The 17077-nt window shown below is 39.1% G+C and overlaps 2 long non-coding RNA genes across 2 annotated transcripts in view; both read right to left on the reverse strand.

Moving 5' to 3' along the window:
• LOC110271750 overlaps positions 8437 to 17077 on the reverse strand; it is a 13071-nt gene continuing 4430 nt past the window's right edge. Inside the window, exon 3 of the long non-coding RNA XR_002362379.1 lies at positions 8437 to 8476. This is a non-coding gene — a long non-coding RNA (uncharacterized LOC110271750). The remainder of the gene's footprint in view (positions 8477 to 17077) is intronic.
• On the reverse strand, positions 9982 to 10653 carry LOC110271749. The gene is made up of 3 exons (XR_002362378.1): positions 10417 to 10653; positions 10164 to 10231; positions 9982 to 10048 (listed from the first exon to the last, which is right to left on the reverse strand). It is a non-coding gene; the product is annotated as an uncharacterized LOC110271749 (long non-coding RNA).

Genomic DNA, 17077 nt, shown 5'->3' on the forward strand with positions numbered 1-17077 from the left:
CTTATCCTAAGATCTTCTATTACCTTTAACTATAGTACCTTCTTAGGTTGCAGGCGTGCCATGACCTGGGAAGTTCTCTCCCTTCGAGTTCGGTCAGTCTATAGTAGCCCTTTCCAAGTACTTCTATGACTCGGTAGGGTCCTTTTCAGTTTGCTTCCAGCTTTCCTTCTCCAGGTCGAGTTGTTCCGATATCATTTCGGATTAGGACGAGGTCGTTCTCGACAAAACCTCACGGCACTACCTTTTGATTGTATCTTGAAGCCATTCGTCGTTTTAATGCCTCTTCCCTGATCCGAGCTCTTTCTCAGATTTCTGGAAGTAGGTCGAGTTCTTCCCTTTGAAGTTGGGAGTTGGCTTCTTCATTATAGTGGATCACTCTGGGCGACCCTTCTTCGACCTCCACTGGGATCATTGCCTCCGTTCCATAGGCTAGTTGGAAGGGGGATTCCTTTGTGGTGGAATGTGACATTGTTCGATATGCCCATAGGACTTGTGGGAGCTCTTCGGCCCAGGCTCCCTTTGCCTCCTGTAATCTCCGTTTTAACCCGGCCAATATGACTTTGTTAGCAGCTTCCGCTTGTTCGTTGGTCTGGGGGTGTTCTACGGATGTAAATTGGTGTTTTATGTTCAGATCGGCCACCAATTTTGTGAAGCCTGTATCTGTAAATTGAGTGACATTGTCCGTGGTGATGGAGTATGGAACCACAAACCTTGTGACAATGTTTCTATATAGGAATTTTCGGCTTCTTTGAGCAGTGGCGTTAGCTAGGGGTTCTGCCTCAATCCACTTTGTGAAATAGTCTACCCCTACTATGAGGAACTTGACTTGTCCTGATCCCTGAGGGAAAGGTCCGAGAAGGTCGAGTCCCCACTTTGCGAATGGCCAAGGTGAGGTTACGCTGATGAGTTCCTTTGGTGGGGCGATGTGAAAGTTGGCATGTTTTTGACATGGTGGACATGTCTTTACGAATTCTATGGCTTTCTTTTGTAGAGTTGACCAATAAAATCCTGCCCGGAGTACCTTTTTTGTAAGTGCCTGTGCTCCGAGATGATTGCGACAGATGCCGCTGTGTACTTCTTCTAAAACTTCCTTTGTGTTGGAAGTCGGTACACATTTTAATAATGGTATTGAAATCTCTCTTTTGTATAGAGTATTGTTTATGATGGTGTAGTATTGTGCCTCCCGTTTTAACCTCTTTGCCTCCTTTTCATCTGTGGGGAGTGTTTCTGTTTTGAGGTAGTTAATTATGGGAGTCATCCATCCTTGATCCTGACCTGTTATGGCTAGGACTTTTTCTTCTTCCGAGATTGACGAGTTCTGTAGCATTTCTTGAATGAGGCTTCTATTGTTGCCCCCTGGTTTGGTGCTGGCTATTTTTGAGAGTGCATCAGCTCGGACATTCTGTTCTCGGGGTATGTGACGGACCTCATATTCTCCGAGTTGTCTGAGCTATTTCCTGGTTTTGTCCAAGTACTTTTTCATGGTGGGATCTTTGGCTTGGTAGCTCCCTGCTATTTGTGAAGTTACTACTTGTGAGTCACTGAAGATGAAAAGCTTTTGAGCTCCAACCTCCCTAGCCAGCTTCAAACCAGCTAGTAGTGTCTCGTATTCAGCTTGATTGTTTGAGGCAGGGAACCCGAATTTGAGGGAGAGTTCGATTTGGGTTCCTTGGTCACTTTCAATTATCACACCCGCGCCGCTTCTAGTTTTATTTGAGGAACCGTCCAATAGAGATTCCATTCTGTGGGATTTTCGAGGTGTCTGTAAATTCTGCAATGAAGTCGGCCACATATTGCGATTTGATGGCTGTTCGAGCTTCGTAATGAAGGTCGAATTCAGACAACTCGACTGCCCATTGTAAGATTCTGCCTGCCAGGTCTGTTTTCTGCAAAATTTCTTTTATGGGCTGGTCGGTCCGAACCCTAATGGTGTGAGCTTGGAAGTACGGACAAAGTCATCGAGATGTTAGTATGAGAGCATAGGAAAATTTTTTTATTTTTTGGTAGTTCAGTTCGGACCCTTGTAATGCTTTACTGATGAAGTACACGGGTTGTTGCCCACTGTTGTCTTCTCGAACTAGTGCTGAGGCTACTGCCTGACTTCCTACCGCGAGGTACAATATGAGTGGTTCTCCCTCCTGTGGCCGAGTTAGGATAGGTGGATGTCCCATGAATCTTTTGAAATCTTGGAAGGCCTGCTCGCACTCCGTTGTCCATTCAAACTTCTTTCCCTTCCTTAGAGTGGCGTAGAAGGGGAGAGATCTTATTGCCGATCCAGCTAGAAATCTGGATAAGGCTGCCAACCTTTCGTTGAGTTGTTGTACCTCTTTGAGATAAGTTGGGCTCTTCATGTCGAGTATGGCCCGGCATTTATCCGGATTTGCCTCGATTCCTCTTTGTGTGAGCATAAAACCCAAGAATTTGCCAGTTTCTACTGCGAATGTGCATTTTGCAGGACTGAGTCGCATGCCATGCCTTCTTATAGTGTCGAATACTTGGGTCAGGTCGGACAATAACGTCTCTTCACTTTGTGTCTTTATTAATATGTCGTCCACATAGACTTCCATGATTTTTCTGACGTGATCCGTAAAGACCTTATTCATTAATCTCTGATAAGTAGCTCCCGTATTTTTAAGACCAAAAGGCATGACGATGTAGTAGTAATTTGCTTTTGGGGTTAAGAATGAATTTTTTTCTTGGTCGGGTGGATACATTGGGATTTGATTGTATCTCGAATATGCGTCCATAAACGAGAGGTATTTATATCTGGAGGAGGCATCTACCAGAGCGTCGATACCTGGGAGTAGATAAGGATCTTTTGGGCAGGCTTTGTTGAGATCAGTATAGTCGGTGCACATCCGCCACTTCCCATTTGATTTTTTCACCAAGACGACGTTAGCTAGCCATAGTGGGTACTTGACTTCTCTTATGAATCATGCCTCCAGTAGAGCTTGTACTTGCTCTTCCACAGCTTGGGATTGTTCTGGTCCGAGCTTTCTATGTCTCTGTTGTACTAGCTGAGATTCTGGATAGACCGCCAACTTGTGGCACATTAATTTGGGGTCTATGCCTGGCATGTCTGCAGCCTTCCACGTAAAGAGGTCGACGTTATCTCGTAAGAACTGTACGAGTGATTCTTTTATGTCTCCTCTTAGGATTGTACCAATATTGGTTGTTTTGTCCGGGATGTCTCCGATCTGGACTTTCTCTACTTCACCTTCGGATTGTGGGTGGAGTTCTTCCCGCCTCTGAACTCCACCAAGTTCGATTGTGTGGAATTCTTCTCCTCTACCTCTGAGGTTTAAACTTTCGTTGTAACAGTGGCGTGCCATCTTTTGGTCTGCTTTTATTGTAGCTATCCCTTCTGCAGTTGGAAATTTCATGCATAGATGTGGAGTCGAGACTATTGCGCAGAGCTGATTCAATGTTGTCCAACTTATTAAGGCGTTGTAGGCTGAACTCACGTCGACCACGATGTAGTCTATCTTGAGTGTTCTTGACTGGTTTCCTTTTCCGAAGGTTGTGTGTAGTGAGATGTATCCAAGTGGTTGAACTGGGGTATCTCCCAGTCCGAACAGGCTGTTCGAATATGCTCTGAGTTCTTTTTCTTCCAGGCCGAGTTTGTCGAAGGCAGTTTTGAACAAGATGTCGGAGGAACTTCCTTGGTCTATCAGTGTGCGGTGGAGATTTGTGTTTGCCAATATGATAGTGATGACCATAGGATCGTCGTGCCCTGAGATGATGTCGGACGCATCCTCCTTGGAAAAAGTAATTGTGGGGATGTCGGGTGTTTCCTCTCTACCTTCGACATGATATACTTCTTTGAGATATCTTTTTCGAGATGATTTGGAGATCCCTCCTCCCACAAATCCTCCATGTATCATGTGGACGTGTCTCTCGGGCGTACGAGGTGGTCGTTCAGACCGTCCAACATCTTCATCCCTTCTTTTCTTTTTAGGATCATCTGCTCGGCTCGCCAAATATCGATCTAACCTTCCTTCTCTTACCAATTTTTCTAGAATATTTTTTAGGTCGAAACATTCGTTGGTGGAATGTCCATAGATTCGGTGATATTCACAATATTCAGCCCTGTTTCCTCCTCCTTTTTTGTTTTTGAGTGGTCGAGCTAGAGGTATCTTTTCAGTATGACAAACTTCTCTGTAGACATCCACAAGGGACACCCACAGAGGGGTATAATTATGGTATTTTTTATCTTTTCCCCATGTTGATCTTCTTTTTTCTTGGATTCTTTGTCTTTATCACGGGTGGAGTAGGAGTACCTAGATTTTGAGGTCTCTCCAAGTCGGGGGTTTCCTCCATGTTGATATACTTCTCTACTTGTTCTTGTACCTCATTTAGAGATGTAGGATATTTTTTCGATATGGAGTGGCTAAAAGGCCCTTCTCGTAAGCCATTGATGAGGCCCATGATGGCCGCTTCTGTGGGCAGACTTTGTATGTCTAAACAAGCCTTGTTGAACCTTTCCATGTAGCTGCGGAGATTTTCCCGATCTCCTTATTTGATTCCTAATAGACTTGGGGCATGTTTGGCTTTGTCTTTCTGGATAGAAAATCTGGCTAGAAACTTTTTGGCTAGGTCGTCGAAGCTCGAGATGGATCTAGGGGGTAGATTGTCGAACCACTTAATCGCCATTTTTGTTAAGGTAGTCGAAAAAGCTTTGCAGTGGACTGCGTCTGAGGCGTCAGTGAGGTACATTCGACTCCTGAAATTACTGAGGTGATGGCTGGGATCTGCCGTGCCATCGTACAAAGTCATATCCGGGAGTTTGAAGTCCTTAGGGATTTTGGTCTTCATGATCTCCCTAGTGAATGGATCATGATCCTTGCGAGAGCTGTCCTCATGAGTGGATCAAGTAGCTTTGGTTTTGAGATCGGCTTCAAGTTTTAGAAGTTTGTCCTCCAAATCCCAGCGTTGCCTTATCTCCCTTTGTAGGTCTTTCTCAGCTTCTCGTTGATGTTGGGTTTCCTTCTTAAGTTGCTTTAAATGATCTTGAAGCGTCTCAAAAGCTCCCGAGTTTGGTGAATTTTTGTCCCTGTCAGGTTGTGGGATATCTTTTGGTATAGTGTCCGCGTTTTTGTGCGGCATTCTATCCTCTAGATCTGAGTTGTGGTCGTCGTCATGGTCGTCCGCCATGGTGGTGGGATGACTTCCAGGTTCCCCGTCAACGGCGCCAATGTTCCGAGGGTTACCTGAAACTGTAGGTCGATCTCAGATGAGATCTTCTGTTCTGGTCGGAGATGATGTGTCCGGCTGGTGGGTGGCGGCCGGAGCTATCACGTCCGACTTGTTGGACTGGCTATGTGATGTACGAAATTTTGATCTCTTGCAGCGGCGCTAAAAACTTGGTGCATGCGAATATGATCTCAACACTTCTTCACAACTTCGTGTAACTAACTAGCAAGTGCACTGGGTCGTCCAAGTAATAAACCTTACGTGAGTAAGGGTCGATCCCACGGAGATTGTCGGTATGAAGCAAGCTATGGTCACCTTGTAAATCTCAGTCAGACGGATTTAAATGGTTATAGTGAATTGATAATTAAAATATAATTAAAATATAAACTAGGATAGAGATACTTATGTAACTAATTGGTGAGAAATTCAGATAAGCGTATAGATGCTTTCGTTCCTCATGAACCTCTGCTTTCCTGCTGTCTTCATCCAATCATTCCTACTCCCTTCCATGGCAAGCATTATGTAGGGCATCACCGTTGTCAATGGCTACATCCCGTCCTCTCAGTGAAAATGGTCCAAAATGCGCTGTCACCGCACGGCTATTCATCTGTCGGTTCTCGATCATACTGGAATAGGATTCAGTAATCCTTTTGCGTCTGTCACTATGCCCAGCACTCGCAAGTTTGAAGCTCGTCACAGCCATCCCTTCCCGGATCCTACTCGGAATACCACAGACAAGGTTTAGACTTTCCGGATCTCAAGAATGGCCGCCAATAATTCTAGCCTATACCATGAAGACTCTGATCTCACGATCAGGAGGCTAAGAGATATGCACTTAAGCTATTGCAAGTAGAACGGAAGTGGTTGTCAGGCACGCGTTCATGGGTGAGAATGATGATGAGTGTCACGGATCATCACCTTCCTCAGATTGAAAAACAAGTGTATATCTTAGATAAGAAATAGGCTTGAATTGAATAGAAAAATAATAGTACTTTGCATTAATTCATGAGGAACAGCAGAGCTCCACACCTTAATCTATGGTGTGTAGAAACTTTACCGTTGAAAATACATAAGTGATAATGGTCCAGGCATGGCCGAATGGCTAGCCTCCAAGTCTAAGGAAAAGATGTTCCAAAGATCTAAAAAAGATCCAAAGATGATGTAAATACAATAGTAAAAAGTCCTATTTATACTAAACTAGTTACTAGGGTTTACAGAAATGAGTAAATGATGCAGAAATCCACTTTCGGGGGCCACTTGGTGTGTGCTTGGGCTGATCATTGAAGCTTTCACATGTAGAGGTCTTCCTTGGAGTTGAACGCCAGTTTGTAACCTGTTTCTGGCGTTTAACTCTGCTTTGCAACCTGTTTCTGGCGTTTAACTCCAGAATAGGGCAGAGAGCTGGCGTTGAACGCCAGTTTGCATCGTCTAAACTCAAGTAAAGCATAGACTATTATATATTGATAGAAAGCCCTAGATGTATAATTTCCAACGCAATTGAGAGCGCGCTATTTGGACTTCTGTAGCTCCAGAAAATCTACTTTGAGTACAGAAAGGTCAGAATCCAACAGCATCTGCAGTCCTTTGTCAGCCTCTGAATCAGATTTTGCTCAGGTCCCTCAATTTCAGCCAGAAATTACCTGAAATCACAGAAAAATACACAAACTCATAGTAAAATCCAGAAATATGATTTTTATTTAAAAACTAATAAAAATATATCAAAAACTAACTAAATCATACTAAAAACTATGTAAAAATAATGCCAAAAAGCGTATAAATTATCCGCTCATCACTATGCTGCTGATCCTTTGTCACCGGAGGGTGGTGGTACCTGCAAGGGACTCCGATACTTAAGTTAGCAAGGGTATTAAGCAAGTTTTTAGTAGAATTAGAGTATGAGTTATACCTGGGTGTTCCAGGGTATTTATAATGATGTGGAGTGACCTTTTTAGATAAGATAAGTTAGTTATCTTTATCTAATCTTATCTTATCTTTGAGTGAGGTCATCTTATCTTCAAGGGAACGTCCTTATCTCTATAGGCTTGTGCTGCCTTTGGATTTGGGTCGTGTTACTCTATCTGGGCCCTTATTGGGCTTTCCTGGCAATTTTGCCGAGCTCTTTGAGAAGAGGTCGGATAGTCTGACCTGAAGAGGTCGGTCGCCTTGTCGCCAAACATCCCAGATCAGACAGCTCGACCTATGGTATGATCAAATCAAAGTATATATTAAGTATGTTGCAAAAAAATCAAGTTACATAATTAGCTTAATTCGAACCATAGCTTTCAAGGTTCAAATCGCTCAAGACCTAGGAATCATACATTACGCCAAAACAGGTTTAAGATCAGATCAATGAGAACAGGATTTCATGAAGAAGAACATAGTCAATAATAAAGATGGTTATGTTTTGAAAGTCTCAAGCAAATTATCAGGAATACAGTCAAATAAGATTATGGATAAATAATAAAATATGGACAGAGAATGGTCAAATCATGGTTCAAGAAAGGAATTCGAGTCAAGGAATTTCAATGAGGATAGTAAAAAAAACGATTCGCCAACCTAAGCGACGTAAACAAGAATCATAAATCGAAACCAAGCACGAAAAGCGGACTCTAACATCCGCAAATCACGTGACTCGCATTACCCATTACTTATCAATTCCTTTTCACCTACAATAACCTATTAACTTTTCCGTTCACATAAGCCATCAATATTAAGTTGGCCAAACTTAATATCAACAGATATACAACGGTAAGCTAATACCATTAATCATTAACCAGTCATGTGCATAAAACTCTAATTCTCGCTGTCTGAACGAGATCTATTACATGACAGACGCTCAGAGTATGCAATTGAAGCATATTCGGTCTGTTTCTCAGGCTCTACAGGAAAGACCGCTCTGATACCTTAATGTAACACCCTTACTATCAAAAATCACACTTCCGGCTGCGCTACTCTGATAGCAAGAAGTATTACGACTACTTTACATAATAAATATTAAAATAGGAGCCTGTGACTCATCACTGTATCGCTGATTCCTTTGAAAACTGGAAATAAATACTTTATCTTAAGAAAAATACAAGCAGGCATAGATTCATATACAAGACTCCTTACATAATATCTCATAATATAATATACATATAAAACATACAACTCCAATCCCTCTTACAAACTTGTAATAACAAAGACGAGGGAAGAAAATAATCTAATTAACATAACAACATATAAACCAAACGTAATATAACACTTCTTAATGCTTCTTCATCCGGTTCCTGAAAAGGTAAAGCTATAGGGGGTGAGAACCTAACCACACGGTCTCGCCACGGAGTTTCAAAGTTGTCATAAGAAGATATTCAATAAAAAAATTGTTTTCAAGCTCAGTGATTATCAATGCCTTATGAATCTTTTAAAAACCAATAGGAAATCGTTCAAAACCTTTTCCAAGAAACAATGTTTAATCTTTTAGAAATCTGAAACCTTTCCTTTCTTATAAGAAAATCTCAATCAGAAACCAACCACGCACTCAAACAACACAATCATTAATTCAGCATCAAAGTTCATTCTCAAATGTAGTACCCCAGGATAAACACAGGCAAGACAGACAAGGAAAGTACAAGTAGATAGCAGTTACAGCAAATAGTTCAAGTAGCACTTAAGGACAGTTTAGCAATTAGGCAAACCAAAACAAGTTCAAACCCAAGCAAAGCATACGAATGCATATGATGCATGCTTGTCCTATGGCTAATGAGGCTCATCTGTCGGTTATCCAGCCAACCAGACAAGTCTGAATTGTCCTTAGATTGTCCCCCGACGTGCATCCCCAAGAGTCTATGCATAGGTTTTTCTCAAATAATCAATATTGCTCAATGGGGGTAATATTCCCGGGAATTTATATAGTGCCCGGTCACACTTACGTCGTAGGGTCAACAGAGTATCGAGTTTTCAACCTGGTTCACGTGGTGGCAAGCCACGACACTTAATCCATGGAACCTCGTATCTCAGATATTTCAAATTCATAAGCCATATGGATAATTCAAAGATCATATCTCAACATTCTCAACATCATTATCATTCATCAATCCAAATCTCATTTCCAAATTCATTCAAAAACCATATTTCAAAGAAAATCCTCATCAATCCTCGTCATCCTTCGTTCCATCCCATTCATTAACAATCCCAATTTCAAACATAATTCTTTCTTTGATAAATAAATCAATCTTAAAACATATAATGTTTAAAAACAAATCTTTTTAATTAACTACTTCAAATAAAACTTCCAATTTTATAAAATTTCGGCAGCATTTCCTTTAAAACTCGGACACCGCCACCCTTTGCGGGTCCCATCCAAACATTTCTCAAACCATTTCTCAACCATTTCCAAATCTCAATCACTTTCCAAAATTCAACCAATTCTAGCATCAAATTATTTTCAAATCAGACCAATTCCAATAATAAAACTCTTTTTAAAGTCAAACCAGTTCAAGTATTAAATCATTTATAAAATCAAACCGCTTTAACTTCAAACCAAGAAAAACCACTTTTCCTAATAATCAAGTAAATAACTTTTCAAATCTATTTCTTATCAACAACCGTACTTCACTCAAGCAATCAAGCACCCAATAATCCAGTCCAACAGACCATCATATCCACAAGACAAATATAATCACAGAAATATATCTTTTTGCATCAATATCTATTTATCACAACTCTGTAATGTAAAATAGATTTTAAAAAAACCCTACCTCAATTATTCGCAATCCGCATAATTAAACGCATTAAATCCCCTTTTTCCCCCGGCTCATCACAGCGGCAGCCACAACCACGGCTCCAAACCACTTTTGCAACAACCATAGTTACTCTAATCACAACAAGAAATAACTGAAACTCAATCAAATAGCAAATAGCATTGCAAAATCCTCAATAAACTATAACGAATCGCTAACAGCGAGAGTTCCAAAACAAGAAAAAATCACCGAATCAAGAGGGAAATAAAAGTTGGAGCTGTTACAAATCCAATGGCCAAAACCGGCAAGAACGGGACCTGACAGAAATAATGGAAAGTGAAGGTGATGCAGAATAGCTATGGTGGTTAATCCAATCAGCACCGAGAGCGGCGTCAGTAATTCCAGCAACAGTGACCATGGTTACAGCAAAATAGAGAATTTAAACTCAATAGAATCAAAAACAGAAATGGATTCAATGGAACTGGAAACAAAGACTGCTTACGATAAAAGAACGAAACAGCAGCAATAGGAGAGGCAGCCCCCTTCTCTCCAGTCCGTGATTTCGGCGACCAGAGGCACGGCGGTTGTTCCCTAGTGACAATCGACCGCGGCAGCTGAAGCTTCTTCGACGGTGACTAAAACCAACACGCAGAGACAATAAGGTTTTCAGAATCTTAAACGAAGGTAAACCAAACTCAAAAACCCTTACCGATGGTGAATCTCAGTGGCGACAGCGGAGCTTCTCAACGGCAGAGGCGCGGCGGTGGCTGGGCACGGGCCTCCCATTTCTCTCCTCTGCTCCTGAGCTCTCTCTCTCTCTCTCTCTCTCTCTCTCTCTCTCTCTCTCACTCTTCATGAACGGCAACGGCGCGGGCTGGAGGTGTCAGTGCGAACGGCGGCAACGGGACTGGAAGCTCCTGCGACGCAAGGCGGCGAGCCCAGTCACGGCGTCATCCCTTCCTTTTCTCCCCGTCGCTCCCCTTCTCCTCCTCTTGTGCATGACGACGACACGGCTGCGACGGCAAGGATGACACTGAGCGCGGCGCGGTAGCGAGCGGGACACGGTCCTGAGCAACACGGCAGTAGTGCGGCGGCGGCTCCTCTCCGACGCTCTCTTCCTCCCTGATTCTCCCCTTCCCCATTTCCCTTTTTCTTGCCTTCGTTTCTTTCTTTCTTTTTGTCTTTCTCTTTTTTTTTTCTGAAGGGATGGAACTGAGTTTGGGTTAGGGAGTGGGGGTGGTTAGGTTAGATGAGTGGCAGTGATTAGGTTAGATTAGGAGGGGTTATAGTTTAATTTGATTAAAATTAGGATTTTATTTATGAATTTAGAGTTAAGATAAAATTCATATAAGTAATATAACAATTCTATAAAATTAAGAGTAATAGGATAATTGAAAATCTGTTTTAATCCAACACTAATATTTATTAAAAATACTATTTAATTATCAATTTACAAATTATTCTCAAATAAATAATTCTAATTCGATGACTATAGATAATATCCAATAATTATAAAATTAGATAAAATTACTAATTTAATTATCAAAACTTGATTTAGTTAGCTTTAATAAAATAATTTTCAAAATTAAAATCTTTAATGAATAAATAAATTGAAATTAATTCACAATAAGGTTTTTCCGAAAATTCTGAGTCTTACACCCTACTCACCTTATAAAAATTTTCGTCTTCGAAAATTAGCGTATTACAGAAAATGTTACATGGTTTAACACTTTGTGTAAAAAGCAAAGAACTTTAGCATTCATATTTATATAGTTTCAAATACTTTGATTACCACATAGCATAAAGATATAAGGGTAGGAGTGCAATTGCAAGACAGAAATTACAAGGCAAGCTTGATGCAAATGACGACATGGTTTAAACATGTAGTGGTAAGACAAGGTGGGGATAGGTCATAAAATAGGCTGAGGTCAAAACGACGTGCTTAACATTCGCACACTGATCTCACACCAACTCAGATATTCAACTATTCATATTTCAACATATATAACTTATCTCTACCATTCTCAATCGTACTTCATCGATCAATTCATCCGAGGGTTCTCAACCTCATCAAATACTTTGCAAATCTTAATAGTCACAAACTTAACATCAATAGAACTCTTTCTCATGAAACAAGATTCCACAACTCTTTGCTACGTCGTATGTTTACAAATTTTACCTTTTGTGTTCATCAAACGTGTTCTAAAGGACTAATGTGTCATTTACTAAGCCTAACGGTCGCATAAGATATCAAAACTAACCTCGAATATACTCAGAAGAATAGTAGACTATAGAAAAGAAAGAACAGAGACAAGGACCGTGTTTGCAAAAATTTGAAAGAATTGTGGAAATCACAAGTAGACAAGGATGAACAAGCAATAAAGAGTGCTGGAAAGAGAATCAACTGATAACTTTAAGGATATCTCCTGAATCGAAGGAATTTGATAAGACCAATAAGATGAAAAACAATACAGTATGTTGAAACGAGTTCAAGCTGAGTCAAGTGAATATGAGGTTTATAAAAGAAGAATATCCAAAAATAAAGGCAAAGCTCTCATAACTCGAATTTGATTTAAAAATATTCTCGAATACATTGTTCTTGAAGAATGGAAATCTTAAGGGAAGATCATTTCACGTTTTACAAGAAAAGATAAGTAACAAACATCTTTCAACAGAATAATAAGAGCATGAATGTAACATGATTTCAATATAAATTCAAGTCGAAACAAACTACATAAAATTTGAAAAAGGAAAGATTAATTTGGCTAAAAGAAAAATTCTATTTTTCTCGTTCTTATGTTAAGCATGCATGAAAATTACGATCTTGTTGGAAAGAAACTTGAAATAAAATTTTGCTTATAAAAGGGAAAAAAATGCATTACAATGAAATAGATTTAAATCACATACAAAAGTTTTCAAAGTAAGGGAGTGTAAGCTAAGTTAAAAGTAATTCTATTAAAACTTCAAGAGATGGTTGTGTCGTTCCAAAACAAATTCAAGTTACAGCAAAGAGAGGCACTACCCAAGTAAAGGAATGCAGAGTCAAAAACAACCTTACATAAAAATAAATCAAACCTTATTTAAAAAGGTTTAAAACAATCCAAGAATATACTAGTAATAACACCTTATAAGGATTCAATAATATTAAGATGCATTAAGTACATTCAAAGAGACACAAATCGCAGGAAGGGAAGAATAAGTAACAAGGATAAGATTTACATGAATTCGAAAGGAGGTGTAGGATTACAACTAAGCAACAATGTATAGACATGAAAAAACGTTTCAAAAAGAGTCATTTCGCATCTTAACAGGAAATATTAAATCTAGGAACTCCAAAGAAAATAAGAAAAGGGTAGTGGTAAATTGGATCAAAACAAACTGAAACCAAATTAGAGAAGCGCAAAGTTCACAAAAATATGAAGGAATGGTTCTAGTCACCAACAAACTAGGATGGTTAAAAGTCTTGAAGTATGTCAGAAGAAAGAATTGAGATACAAGTAGGAAAGAATTTTGATTTCAAAGAACTTCAATAGAAATCCTAAAAGAGAACAGGGCGATTATTTACAAAATTCAAGAGAATTGGTAAAAACATAAATATTGCATCATATTAAAATAATTTCAAGTCGAACTAGATTATGCAAGATTTCTGAAATGAAAATTAGTTAAGCTAAGGATAAAATATTTTCTCGAAAACCTTAAACGACATTTTACATAATAAATTAAGGATTTGCATGAAAATAAATGCGAGGTTGGTAGGAATTCAAGTTGTAATCCTAGGAAAGAATTTGAATTTAAGAACTTCGAAAGGAACAATCAAAAGGAAGACCGGTGCACTCTTTTGAATCGAATCTAAGCTGGGTTAAAAAGAATACTAAAAATCAATGGTAGCATCCACAAGGAATGGATAAACTCAAAAAGAAATGAATTTACTTTTTCAAAAGAAATATAAAAGGTATTGCATAAAAACAACTCAAATTAAAACTAGATAAGCAAAATTTATAAAATAGAACTTAATTAAGCTATGAGCAAAAATATTTTCTCAAAAATCTTGGAAAAATACTTAGATGCAAAATCTCATAAGAATATGTATAAAAATTGTGATAAAATTGGAAGTAAATCAAGTTCTAGTCAATGAAGAAAATCTAAAATAGAAATTGTTTTCACATGTCTATAGAAAAATAGATGAAGTATTGCAGATAAATAGATTTAAACCATATAAAGAAATTCTTTAATCCATGTAGAAAAGTATATGCTAAATTAAGAGTGATCTCATCAAAAATTCGAAGGGTGGTTGTGTAACAGAATGAAGTAGGAAAAGAGTCAATTCAAAAATTTTTCAATCTAACACAAGAACCCTAGAAATAGATTGTAAGGGATGATGCATCTCACCAACACAAGCTCAGTTTACGTCAAGAAGATACACAAATCACGAAAAAGAAATCAAGATTAGAAACTATGATGTCGAAAATTTAAGAGATAATCAAGAATATGATCAAATCAAAGTATACATTAAGTATGTTGCAAAAGAATCAAGTTACATAATTAGCTTAATTCGAACCATAACTTTCAAGGTTCAAATCGTTCAAGACCTAGGAATCATACATTACGCCAAAACAGGTTTAAGATCAGATCAATGAGAACAAGATTTCATGAAGAAGAAGATAGTCAATAATAAAGATGGTTATGTTTTGAAAGTCTCAAGCAAATTATCAGGAATACAGTCAAACAAGATTATGGATAAATAATAAAATATGGTCGGAGAATGGTCAAATCATAATTCAAGAAAGGAATTCGAGTCAAGGAATTTCAATGAGGATAGTAAAAAAAAAAACGATTCGCCAACCTAAGCGACGTAAACAAGAATCATAAATCGAAACCAAGCACAAAAAGCGGACTCTAACATCCGCAAACCACGTGACTCGCATTACCCATTACTTATCAATTCCTTTTCGCCTACAATAACCTATTAACTTTCCCGTTCACATTAGCCATCAATATTAAGTTGGCCAAACTTAATATCAACAGATATACAACGGTAAGCTAATACCGTTAATCATTAGCCAGCCATGTGCATAAAACTCTAATTCTCGCTATATGAACGAGATTTATTACATGACAGATGCTCAGAGTATGCAATTGAACGGTCCGTTTCTCAGGCTCTACAGGAAAGAACTTTCTGATACCTTAATGTAACACCCTTACTATCAAAAATCACACTTTCGGCTGCGCTACTCTGATAGCAAGAAGTATTACGACTACTTGACATACTAAATATTAAAATAGGAGCCTGTGACTCAACACTGTATCGCTGATTCCTTTGAAAACTGGAAATAAATACTTTATCTTAAGAAAAATACAAGCAGGCATAGATTCATATACAAGACTCCTTACATAATATCTCATAATATAATATACATATAAAACATACAACTCCTATCCCTCTTACAAACTTGTAATAACAAAGACGAGGGAAGAAAATAATCTAATTAACATAACAACATATAAACCAAACGCAATATAACTCTTCTTAATGCTTCTTCATCCAGTTCCTGAAAAGCTAAAGCTATAGGGGGTGAGAACCTAACCACACGGTCTCGCCACGGAGTTTCAAAGTTGTCATAAGAAGATATTCAATAAAAAAAACTGTTTTCAAGCTCAGTGATTATCAATGCCTTATGAATCTTTTAAAAACCAATAGGAAATCGTTCAAAACCTTTTCCAAGAAACAATGTTTAATCTTTTAGAAATCTGAAACCTTTCCTTTCTTATAAGAAAATCTCAATCAGAAACCAACCACGCACTCAAACAACACAATCATTAATTCAGCATCAAAGTTCATTCTCAAATGTAGTACCCCAGGACAAACACAGGTAAGACAGACAAGGAAAGCACAAGTAGATAGCAGTTACAGCAAATAGTTCAAGTAGCAGTTAAGGACAGTTTAGCAATTAGGCAAACCAAAACAAGTTCAAACCCAAGCAAAGCATACGAATACATATGATGCATGCTTGTCCTATGGCTGATGAGGCTCATCTGTCGGTTATCCAGCCAACCCGACAAGTCTGAATTGTCCTTAGACTGTTGGTGCACGAACTTGTGATGTCCAGGCTCGAACAATCCCTGGTAATGGCTCCAAAGCTTGGTGCTTTGATCTTAATTCATAATTGTCACAACTTCGATACAACTAACCAGCAAGTGCACTGGGTCGTCCAAGTAATACCTTACGTGAGTAAGGGTCGAATCCCACGGAGATTGTTGGTATGAAGCAAGCTATGGTCACCTTGTAAATCTCAGTCAGGCAGATATAAAGTGATAATGGTGTTTTCGAATATTATATAATAAGATAGGGATAGAGGTACTTATGTAAATCATTGGTAGGAATTTCAGATAAGAGAATGGAGATGCTTTTCGTTCCTCTGAACCTCTGCTTTCCTGCTATCTTCATCCAATCAGTCTTACTCCTTTCCATGGCTGGCTGTATGCAAGGGCATCACCGTTGTCAGTGGCTACATCCCCTCCTCTCAGTGAATAATATGCTCACGCACCCTGTCACAGCACGGCTATTCATCTGTCGGTTCTCGATCATGCTGGAATAGGATTCACCCTCCTTTTGCGTCTGTCACTAACGCCCAACAATCGCGAGTTTGAAGCTCGTCACAGTCATTCAATCATTGAATCCTACTCAGAATACCACAGACAAGGTTTAGACCTTCCGGATTCTCTTGAATGCCGCCATCATTCTAGCTTACGCCACGAAGATTCTGGTTAGGAGATCTAAGAGATACTCATTCTAGCTTATTTCATGTAGAACAGAAGTGTTTGTCAGGCACGCGTTCATAAGGGAGAAGGATGATGAGCGTCACACATAATCATCACCTTCATCACGTTCTTGGGTACGAATGGATATCTTAGAAGCGAAATAAGAAGAATTGAATAGAAAACAGTAGTACTTTGCATTAATCTTTGAGGAACAGCAGAGCTCCACACTTTAATCTATGGAGTGTAGAAACTCTACCATTAAAAATATATAAGTGAAAGGTCCAGGCATGGCCGAGAGGCCAGCCCCTCTGATCTAAGAACCAGGCGTCCAAAGATGCCTAATACAATATAAGATGATCAAAAGATGCCTAATACAATAGTAAAAGGTCCTATTTATAATAAAC

Source organism: Arachis ipaensis, chromosome B05 (assembly GCF_000816755.2).
Source record: "Arachis ipaensis cultivar K30076 chromosome B05, Araip1.1, whole genome shotgun sequence".
Classification (NCBI taxonomy): Eukaryota; Viridiplantae; Streptophyta; class Magnoliopsida; order Fabales; family Fabaceae; genus Arachis; species Arachis ipaensis.